The 11,635-nt window shown below is 47.2% G+C and overlaps 1 long non-coding RNA gene across 1 annotated transcript; it reads right to left on the bottom strand.

The window, feature by feature from the left end:
• Positions 1 to 586: 586 nt before the first annotated feature.
• LOC122463087 lies at positions 587 to 10,012 on the bottom strand. Its single transcript, XR_006286076.1, has 3 exons — positions 9,908 to 10,012; positions 2,174 to 2,228; positions 587 to 1,749 (listed from the first exon to the last, which is right to left on the bottom strand). It is a non-coding gene; the product is annotated as an uncharacterized LOC122463087 (long non-coding RNA).
• Positions 10,013 to 11,635: the final 1,623 nt, after the last annotated feature.

The raw sequence follows: 11,635 nt of genomic DNA, 5'->3' as shown, positions 1-11,635 counted from the left end.
GCTGCCATGCTGACCCTGCCAGGAGGGTGGAGGCACCACCAAGTAAATGTATCTGGGAAGAGAGTAAGGACATTACACCCTGCTGAGTTGGAGGCAGGATCCAGATGAATCTAGGCCTGTCCATCAAAATCCATAAGGAGATTGGCTTTAAAGGAGGTAAGAGGGTGGATGGGGTGCTATACGTCAATATTGAGCATATCCAGATTTATAACAGTAAATGCTAAAAACATTAAAAAATTAAAAGCTGACAAGCATTTTGGAAGGGATATTCACGATCATGCTTCAGGGCTTATGCTGTTGTCAGTCTATGGGGTCAGGAGGGAACTTCCCAGGGAGCAGATTATCCCATAGCTGTCCATTGCAGGGTTTCTTGCACCTTCCTTTAAGGGATCTGGGTACTGGTTACTCTCAGAGACAGATCACTGAACTTAGGTATTCCACTCATATGATCCACTATTAAAGTTCCTACACGTTTCTAAGAACTAACGCAGACCAATTCAAACTCAGTCTTTCCCTGCAGCTTTGAGACAGTGCAGGGAATACTAATAATTAATGAATGAAAAATCAATTCAGATTTAAAATGAAATCAAACCACCATTTCATCCTCATTTGTGCTGCTCTACTTTTACAAAGAATTCCGTTTCATTGCACAGTTCCTTCCACCCTTCCTGGCTCTGGCCAGACTGAAAATACCACCTGGAAATGCTGTTCCTGGGATACTTCTGGCCGCGTTCTGAAGCGAGAAGTAGCAGCAATCTTCTTTGTTTGAGATACCTGCAGTTGCAAGCAGCTCCTACTGTGCTTGTGTGGTCTATATAAACTTTGTAACTATCATGCCTTAATTTTCGGCATACTGTGCCTTTATGGTCCCTGCTCTCTGCCTCTAAAACTGGTCAAGAATTTTCTGACAGAACTTTTTCTGAACAACCACTTTCAGTCCTTTTGTGGTTTTATCCACTATACAGAAGCAAAAAAGGGTGCAACCCCATATATAGAACGTCCTTTGGCAGATCAACTTTAAGGTTCCAGAGGCAACATACATTTAATACAACTGAGCTCAAGCTGAAACTGTGCAAGTGGGCTGCATTGAGAGAGAGAGAATTTCAGTGCTTTCGAGTTCTCCAGAAACTCCACTCTGAAAGTTTCCTTACATTACAATCTTGGTATCCTCAGACTGGCAAACTCATTCACTGATCAGCCCCTGGAGCCGGGGCACTGCCAACAGCTGTTTCTGGAAGCTAGGGCTCTGCAGAAACAAACACTTAGCATGGGGGCTACCTATTTACACCACCCACCTCCATTGGTGTGATTCTGATGAGCCAAATTGCTGATCCAAGATGGGCACAAACCAGAATCCCTATCCAAATTCCCTTGAACTTTGCATCTGCAGCTGGATCCAAACTTGGCCATTCGGGCTCATCTATGTGAAATGGATTCTCACCAGGACATCACATCCACCCCTCTTTGGATCCAAGCTTCAGGACTCAAGCCCATGGCTCGTGCTTACCTGGCCCAGACCTCCAGCCCACACAAAGTTCCCAGGGTTGATTATTGGCAGGCCTTGGCAGACAGTGGCAGCCCTTTCTTAGCTACCACTGGATACTATGCAGCCAGGGGGTGTGGAAAGAAGACCAATGTCAAGCTGCAGTCTGGTGGCTTCTGGACCCTGTGATCAGAGGTCATCGAAGAGGCCAACCGGCACCAGCAGGGCAATTCACAGGTCTCTGCACATGCCCATCCCTCTGTTTCCTTTGTCAAGGACAAAGTAAATGTATTAATCATAGAATATCAGGGTCGGAAGGGACCTCAGGAGGTCATCTAGTCCAACCCCCTGCTCAAAGCAGGACCAATCCCCAATTACATCATCCCAGCCAGGGCTTTGTCAAGCCTGACCTTAAAAACTTCTAAGGAAGGAGATTCTACCTCCTCCCTAGGTAACGCATTCCAGTGTTTCACCACTCTCCTAGTGAAAAAGTTTTTCCTAATATCCAACCTAAACCTCCCCCACTGCAACTTGAGACCATTACTCCTTGTCCTGTCCTCTTCTACCACTGAGAATAGTCTAGAACCATCCTCTCTGGAACCACCTCTCAGGTAGTTAGTATGCATTGTATCTCACCCTGGCTGTGAGCACGTGCCTGTGTTTTCCCTTTCTGTCTCATTCTTTTTTTACCTGCTTGAGTTTCCTTGGAGGTTCCTTCCTTCCACCAGCTGAGGCTGCTCCCCAGCTCAGAAATGCAGGAGGGACCCAGTGTTAATTCACTTTGTATGGGCCTTATTATTATTTACACATTTCGATTACAGGAGCACCTGGAGATTCTGACCACGAGTGGGGCCCTTTGTGCCAGGTGCTGTGCAAACCCAGTCTTAGCTTCAGAGTGTAAGGGCAGAAGGGACCATTAGATCATCTATATCACAGGCCATTAACTTTCACCCAAATACCCCTACATTGAGCTCAAGGACTTTAGTAAGACTCAAATATTTCAGCCTTCAGAAGACTTTTGTGTGCTACAGGCAGAGAACAGGAGACACCAAAGTGTCACCAATGCCCAAGGCCCCTGCACAATGGCAGAGAATTCATTAAGTGAGATATACCCAGATGATCATAGCAGGCAATCCACGCCCCATGCTGCAGAGGAAGGTGAAAAAACCATGATCCGTGCCAGTCTGACTTGAGGGAAGATTCCTTCCCAACTCCAGGTCTGGTGATCAGTTTGGTGCTGAACATGACACATCAGCCAGACATCTAAGAGAACAGATTCTCTGCAGCATCTCAGAGCACTGGTCTACCTCATCCAGTGTCTCATCTCCAGCTGTGACCAATCTCTGATGCTTCAGAGGAAGGTGAAAAAATCCCCCACAATATAGCCAGTCAGTTGGACATCAGGTGAGAAAAATCCTTCCTGACCCCTGCACACAAGTATCTGAAGCCCTAAAGCATGAGATTTGATTATAGACATTGTCTTATGAGGCTGTTGAAGGCAATGCAGGCAATCCCATTCTCCCCATGGCCCACAAAGGAAGGGGATGAACACATCTTGAATTGACCTTCATTAGGGTCAGTTCAAGGTGTGTTCATTGGGGATGCATAGAAAACACATATGAAAACCACAGCCACAGCCTCTATTATTATAGCAGAAGTGGAGTAAGGAGTGGCATACCCCTGATAAAACTATATGCCCTTTGGTGTGTGTGTAAGACCTGACATATGGACCATCATCATCATGGAAAATCCCAAAGAGACATGGTCTCCTTGCAAATCAAGTGAACCTGGATTGATCTCTGGCACAGTGCTTAAGGCAGTCTGGTTGTATATTCAGTTGATGTCCACCACTGGCAATCTTGTCATGCCACTAAAGATTTTGACACCCACAGGATCGCCACCACGTAGCAGCATTCCTGGCTTCCAAATTCATTAGTCTTCCATTCTTAAAATATGTTCCTACCAAGAAAGTCACCGAAACGGAATCAGTGTTGATGGAGGCAGTTGTTGGGTTTGGCTTCAAATAGCCTCTTTTCCGAAATTGTCCTGCCACTTGCTATGCAGCAGCTGATGGAGACAAGGAGAATTTTGCCAAAGCAAAGGCTGGCTGGGTTCGACATGGGAACATCACCAAGTCATCGTGTAGGAAAGAGAAGGAATCCTGGTGGCTGACTCAGGCAGCCAGCTTAGAACAGACTGCCCACCAGGTACAATGTCCACACCCTCTAGTCAACCACAGTGTTTCCAGGGGAAGGTGGGACCAGCTTTCCAGGAAGGAACCCAGGTGGCTGTATCAGCCAGAGTCAGCAGGGTGACCTGCATTTATGAGCAGGCCAGTTCAAGGCACTCCTCAGTTGTCCAGCAATTGCAGTCTCTCTTCAATTAAAGAGGGGCAGGAAATTCTGAGAATGAGAGATCCAGACCACAGTCCATAAGTTGAAGTCTGGGAAGACACCAGGGGTTAATGTTGCCCTTAAATTGTTGAAGACAGTGAGAGTATTGTTGTACATTGGCTGCATAGGCTCTTCCAGACCAGGGGGCATGCTAATATTGTCCCATCCCCGGACATGTGTATGGACAAGCATTAATAGCAAAGACAAGAACTGTCTCCTCCAAATTTCCATCTAAACCTTGAACCAAACCCAGACTGAACCTTTGCTAAGGCTTCAAAACAACCAGGCCCAGAAGCAGGGAGGGGAAAACTCACCAGACCAAATGTAGAAACCCCCACAAATTCTAGATGCATAAGGAAGCTGAGAACATTTGAGGTGTGAGCTGTTGGACTCTGGCAGGGTCTGCTGTGATGGGATTCGCTTTATTTGTAATTGAATTCCCAGGTCATGCTGTGAGCCAGGGGAGAATGACTTGCAAACAGGAATCACAGCCCAGATTCTCATTTAGCTAGAAACACATTGTTTTGCAAATTAAATTTCCCTTGAATAACAATGGTTTATAGAGGACCCTGTCTGGTTAAAAATAATATATGTTTTAAAAGTCTGCACCTCTCTTGGTAATAACACCTTGGATTACTACAGCTGAAGGGATTTTAAGAATCTAATTCCCTTCTCATTATTTGTTTTCTTCTTTCTTTTCTTCTCAGTTTGAACAATGAAAATAGACTAAGCAGCTGATTCTAGTTAGTATTTAGATACCATGGTAATGTGGTCTTGTAAAAAAAAATAAGAGAAATATATAGAACGGTATGTATAGCGATTAGATAAAATGGATAAGATAAGTGTGTTGCCAACTCTTGGAAGTCTCACTATATTTGGGGTTTTTCTTACCTCTTGGAGTTATGTGAGATTAAAAAAAAAAACAAACCTGAAACTCTCAAAGTAAGTTTTCAGCCCTCATGGCTGTGGAGAAAATCTTGAAAACGTGTCCCAAGGGTATCCTAAAGCAGCAGCTTTCAACCTTTCCAGACCACTGTATCCCTTTCAGGAGTCTTGATTTGTCTTGTGTACCCCAAGTTTCACCTGATTTAAAAACTACTTGCTTACAAAATCAGAAATAAAAAATACAAAAAAAGTATCACAGCACACTGTTACTGAAAAATTACTTTGATTCTATTTTTACATGGTAAAAAAACAGAATCAATCAATTGGAATATAAATATTGTACTTACATTTCACTATATTATATAGAGCAGTATTAAAAAGTCATTGTCTATATGAAATTTTAGTTTGTACTGACTTTGCTAGTGCTTTTTATGTAGCCTGTTGTAAAACTAGGCAAATATCTAGATGAGTTGACGTACCCCCTGGAAGATCTCTGCATACCCCTCGGGGTTGAGAACCCTGTCCTAAATGTTCAAACATGAGAAGGCAAATAAAACAACCAAAAATGTATATTTTAATCTTGTGATTTTTAAATCAATCTCGGGATTTCAGGGGGCAGATTAATTATATTTGGATGTGTGGGATTGGCAGCAGATAGACTGACAGACAGATCGATCTGCCTGGAGGTTGGTGATAGATTTGAGTGGTCAAGTTCTTTTTGTCAATTTCACCCTCCGTTTCTCCTGCGTTAACACAGTTTTAACATAAGAACAGCCAGACTGGGTCAGACCAATGGTCCATCTAGCCCAGTATATTGTCTTCCAACAGTGGCCAATGCCAGGTGCCCCAGAGGGAATGAACAGAGCAGGGAATCATCAAGTGATCCATCCCCTGTCCCATTCCCAGCTTCTGGCAGAGGCTAGGGACACCATCCCTGCCCATCCTGGCTAATAGCCATTGATGGACCTATCCCCCATGGACTTATCTAGTTCTTTTTTGAACCCTTTTGGCTTGTTTTTGTTATCTCTGTTCCCCTAAAAAACCAACCCAGGGTCACACATGTATTAGTTTTATTACAATGCCGCTGTTAGGTCAGACAAAAAAGGGAAGGAGCTTATTTATACACCGCTTTCATATTCACATTCACCACATTCATACCCCCATGTTCCCACACACTTACACAGGCGGAGAGCTACCGGAGACAGCATGGGAAGCCAAGAAGCCAAAGTGGTGGTAGATCTGGTGTGTCTGTCTGCGGTCACAGATCTGGGCTGGTGAGCAGGTCAAGGAGCAGCAGCTTGTGTGCGTGGCTGCTTCCTGTTATTTTGGAACTAGATGCTCCTGTCATGTACACCGAGTTTTTCTTCTGTGTCCATCATGGAGAAGCATCCCCAGTCCCTGTTCCTTTCAGGCATCTTTTCTTTACACTACGGCACTCCATGATTGCCTTCTCAGGGCAGATTATATCAGACACACCTGGCTCCGGGCTCTTTTCTCCTTGCAGTTCCTCTCCGCCCAGTCCCCCATACTCTCCCTCGTTCACACCCCCTTATCTTCCACACACACTCCCTTGTTCACACTCTCTCTGATTGCATGATGGGATATTACAAAGCTTGGCAGTTCATACAAGTGGTAACTTGAAATGGTTACAGAGCTTGCAAAGGTTACAAAACTTAAAAGGCTATGCTAACAGTAACTGAAGTATCCAATGAAGTGAGCTGTAGCTCACAAAAGCTTATGCTCAAATAAATTGGTTAGTCTCTAAGGTGCCACAAGTCCTCCTGTTCTTTTTGTGAAGTTAAAGTCTGCAACAAGGTTGCAGAACTTAATGATGCAAGTTACAGATCTTACAATTGCATTTGAGCGGGGGCTTTACTCAACAGGTTTATGTTTGTATTTTTTTTTCAAAAACATTTCACAGAAATCTTCCTTTTAGTTTGAAGATTCATAATTTTAAAAAACAAACATCTGCAGGTTGGAGCCAACCTGGCCTGAGTTTTGGATTAAGGAGGAAAATATATATCATAAAATTCAAATCACACACAAAAATACCAGCACAAAATCCAAATTGCCACCAGGTTCTCCTCTATCAGAAGGAAGCCTTAGCCATATCCCTCCCAGGACATGGGGAGCACACATTAGAGCTGCCAGCCAGCCTAGAATTTCTGGAGTATTCGTTGACCACAGGATGACTATGAGCCGCCAATGTGATATGGCCGTGAAAAAAGCAAATGCGGTCTTGGGATGCATTAGGCGAGGTGTTTCCAGTAGAGATAAGGAGGTGTTAGTACCGTTATACAAGGCACTGGTGAGACCTCACCTGGAATACTGTGTGCAGTTCTGGTCTCCGATGTTTAAGAAGGATGAATTCAAACTGGAACAGGTACAGAGAAGGGCTACTAGGATGATCCGAGGAATGGAAAACCTGTCTTCTGAAAGGAGACTCAAGGAGCTTGGCTTGTTTAGCCTAATCAAAAGAAGGCTGAGGGGAGATATGATTGCTCTCTATAAATATATCAGAGGGATAAATACCAGAGAGGGAGAGGAATTATTTAAGCTCAGTATCAATGTGGACACAAGAACAAATGGATATAAACTGGCCATCAGGAAGTTTAGATTTGAAATTAGACAAAGGTTTCTAACCATCAGAGGAGTGAAGTTCTGGAACAGCCTTCCAAGGGAAGCAGTGGGGGCAAAAGACCTATCTGGCTTCAAGATTAAACTCGATAAATTTGTGGAGGAGATGGTATGATGGGATAAAGGTCAACTAATTGCCAAAATCATGTTAACTATTCATGGTAAATAGGCCCAATGGCCTGTGATGGGATGTTAGATGGGGTGGGATCTGAGTTACTACAGAGAATTCTTTCCTGGGTATCTGGCTGGTGAATCTTGCCCATATGCTCAGGGTTCAGCTGATCGCCATATTTGGGGTTGGGAAGGACTGTTCCTCCAGGACAGATTGGAAGAGGCCCTGGGAGTTTTTTGCCTTCCTCTGCAGTGTGGGGCATGGTTCACTTGCTGGAGGATTCTCTGCACCTTGAAGTCTTTAAACCATGATTTGAGGACTTCAATAACTCAGACATAGGTGAAATGTTTATTGCAGGAGTGGGTGGGTGAGATTCTGTGGCCTGCATTGTGCAGGAGGTCAGACTAGATGATCATAATGGTCCCTTCTGAACTTAATATCTATGAGTCTATGATCCTGATTTAATCTGGTTCTGATTCTGGTTCTGGCACATTTACGAAACTCAAAATTATTTTGGGGACCAATGGGTTGGGATTTTCTTAGATTCACAGATTCCAAGGCCAGACAGGACCACTGTGATGATCTAATCTGAGCTCCTGCATCACACAGGCTAGAGACCTGCCCTGAAATCATTCCTGTTTGAACTGAAGCAGATCTGTTAGAAAAAGACATCCAGTTTTGATTTTTAAATGGACAGTGATGCAGAATCCCCCACAACTCATGGTAAATTGCTCTAATGGTGGCTTAACCTCACTTTGCCACATTTTCCCCTTATTTCCAGTCTGAATTTGTCTAGCTTCAATTTCCAGCCATTGGCCTGTGTTAGACCTTTGTCTGGGAGACTGAAAAGCCCAATATTAAATATTTGTTCCCCATGTAGGTACTTACAGATCAGGATCAAGTCACCCCTTTGCCTGCTCTGTGTTAAGCTAAATAGCTTGAGCTCCTGGAGCCTATCCCTATAAGGCAAGTTTTCTGAGCCTTTAATCATTTGCATGGTTCAGAAGTGCTTAAGAGATTTGGGTGCCTGAATCCCACTGAATTCCAGTGGATTAGGCACCTCTGCAAATCTCAGGCTTGGAGCATCACTATATTGTACCACACTGTCTGCAGCAGGATTCACCCCATGATCTGCATGGCAAATATAGCAGGATTTCCCCAGAGGAAGCCTGTTCCTTGCCTCACCTATGCTGGAAGCTTCCTAATCCTCGCATCAGGGAAACCAGGTTGCCAGCTGCTAGATCTCCCCACTTAGGGGTCAAGAGCTGGCCCAATGCCTACTCTGCGATCACCAGGATAAGCCACCTGGCATGGGGTACATCTGACAGACTCACAGCAGTGCCTGTCAGACTGGTTCATGGCGAGGGAAAGGGATGGTGTGTGTGGGGATGGGGGGAAGGTTTGATTCCTAACCAGAGCACTCACGCAGCTCCAGCCACCTCCCTCTGGACAATGCAGACCAGCTTGGGGCAGCCTTCTGTCTGGAACTCCTCAGCAATGTCCCTTGGCTGCTGATGACTGTCAGGCGCTGTCATGGCAAAGGGGATGTCCCCATGCTGACACCCCTCGAGCAGAGCTAGAGCCTTCAGAATAGCAGAGGGAGAAAGGCCAGCCCAGAATGGCTCTGCTTTGGGGAGAGTTGCTCTGTTCATACTATTTGGTGGCCAACAAGGAGATTCTGCTCCCAGGAACAAGAGCTCCAGTGCCTGAGAGCCCCGTACCGGACATGGGGATCTGGCCATGAGACGTCCCAAGCCATCATGGTGACCATGTGCAGAGCTGCCGCACCACCAGCCAACTTAATATGTGGGGGGAGGGGTGTTGGGGGGAAAGTGAACTCTGTTCCCCTTGGGTAGGGCACAGGCATTATAGCCCCATGGTTACGTCTGCCTGACTACCCTTATCTTCAGGGCAGTAGTGCCTAATGGCCAAAGTCTATACAGCCACCCAAACTCGTGGGGCCAGGTGGCCTGGTGGCCAGCATCACTATGTCTGCCCTCTCCCTCCGGGCAGAGTGGTCCAATGGCCAGAGTCAGTATGGCTGCCCTTCTCCACAAGGCTGTGCGGCCTACTTGCTGGAGTCAACAAAGCTGCCCTTCTCTACAGGGCGGTGTTGCCTAGTGGCCAGTCAGAGAAGTGGGCCACCACCTGGGGGGCGTGGCGGCTGGGCTAGGGGGACCTGGGCCCTCTCTATTGCACTGCATCCCAGCCCAGAGCCCTGGCAATAGTGAGTGAGCTCCAGTCAGAGGGGCTGAAACACGCTGATGCCACCCTGCACAATGACTAGTCTCCCTGGGATACTTCCTACCCTGTCTCTGATGCAGTGGTCCGGGCATCTCCAGGGTCTCTGGGCTCCTCGGTGTGTGCAGCTCCCAGCAGCTACAATCTTACCTGGACATCCATGGCTGCTTGCACATCTGCCTGGGTCACAGCACCTCTGGCTTCCAGGTCAGGGGCTTCTGCAGCTCCCAGACTGGAGCCTACCAGGTGCATCCTCCCTCCTCAGCAGTCCACCCAGACTGAACTGAGTCACTCCCTTTTATACCAGTGCTCCGGTTGGAGAGTGCCCAACCGAGGCGAGGGGGTGGGGCTTCCTCTCCACAGAGTGTGGGGTTAACCCCTTTTTGGCCAGTGGGGGACGAGTGCACCCCATCACAGTAGTTCAGAGGGGCAAGTGTATGCCAGTGCCACTCTAGGGGCTCACCCCACTTACACCAGGCCTCAGTCTGGCCCAGAGGAGACAAGAGTCCTAGCTCTGTCCTCATATTTCAGACCACAGGAGCATCCCAAAGTGATCTGGAAATGAGTAAGTTTTAACCTCCTAGTTGCTAGGAGCCACTCATGCAGGCTGTTATGATTAAAAGAACTCAGGAATGAAGGGGCTAGCAAGGTAGGGTAGTGACTGTGCAAAGATAAAAGCCGCTGATGGTGTGAGCTCAAAGAAATGCACAACCCCAGACATCGAAGGAGAAATCAGGAGAATCAGATCCAGGGACTCTTGTACTGAGGGAGGTCATGCCATCCAGAACATCAGACTCACCCCCAGATCTTTGCAGTGTCTAACAGGCTCTTGGGAGGACTGGGGCTAGAGCACTGGACTGGGAAAAAAAGAGAAATTCTACTTCTGGCTCTGTCGCTGACCTGCTGTGTGACGCTGGGCAAGCCACGGCCCCACTCTGTGCCTCAGTTTCCCCAACTGTGACATGGAGGAAGTTCTTTTGTAAAGCTCTTTGAGAGCAGCATCTTCAAGTCCTGTGAAACAGAGGTCCCTGCTGCTCAGTTCTGCTGAGCTGGAAGATTAAATAGGAGTCATTGTGGAGTATTTTAAGTCTCCTACAAAGGATGACATCTTTAAGGGGGGCCAATGCTAGGAGATGCTGAGTGACCCTCAACTTCAAAGGGAGTGGAGGAGGATTAGCACAGGTCGGAGGGGCTCAGCACCTGGCAGCACCCAGTTCACACTGCAGAGTCAACACTAGAGATGAGCTCAGGTCACAGACCAGCTAATTCATGTTTGCAAGGCACTTTCCAGACAAGAAGCACTCACTTATTCTTGTAAGGGCAGAACTTGAACACACCATCTCTTGGCCTGGCAGCTGGCATTCTCCTGACTGCACAGTGAGGAACAGGGGAGCAGGAGATTTAAGGGGAGACAAGGACCTTGGGCTGAAGACAGTGCAAGCTCTGGCTGGATGCATCTTCAGCTGGGGGTGTGGGCTGGGGCTGTTGGCTTCAGCTAGGGGTGGGGCCAAGGGGTTTGGAATGTGGGAGGGGGCTCAGGGCTAGGATAGGGGGTTGTGGTTGGGGGAGGGGTGCGGGTTCTGGGAGGGAATTTGGATGTGGGAGGGGGTTCTGACCTGGGGCAGCAGGTTCAGGGTACGGGTGGGGGTTCAGGATCTGGAAGGGAGTTAGGGTGTGGGAGGGGGTTCCGACCTGGGGCAGGGGGTTTAGGGTATGGGCTCTGGGAGAAAATTAGGGTGTGGGAGGGGTTCTGACATGGGGCAGGAGGTTTGGGGAGTTTGGGCTCTGGCTGGGTGGTACTTACCTCAGGCAACTCCTGGTTGGTGGCGCAGCGGGGCTAAAGCAGGTTCCCTGCCTGCCGTGGCTCTACACAGCTCCCAGAAG

The sequence above is a fragment of the Chelonia mydas genome, chromosome 15, assembly GCF_015237465.2.
Source record: "Chelonia mydas isolate rCheMyd1 chromosome 15, rCheMyd1.pri.v2, whole genome shotgun sequence".
NCBI lineage: Eukaryota > Metazoa > Chordata > Testudines > Cheloniidae > Chelonia > Chelonia mydas.
This window is presented reverse-complemented; position numbering and strand designations above follow the sequence as displayed.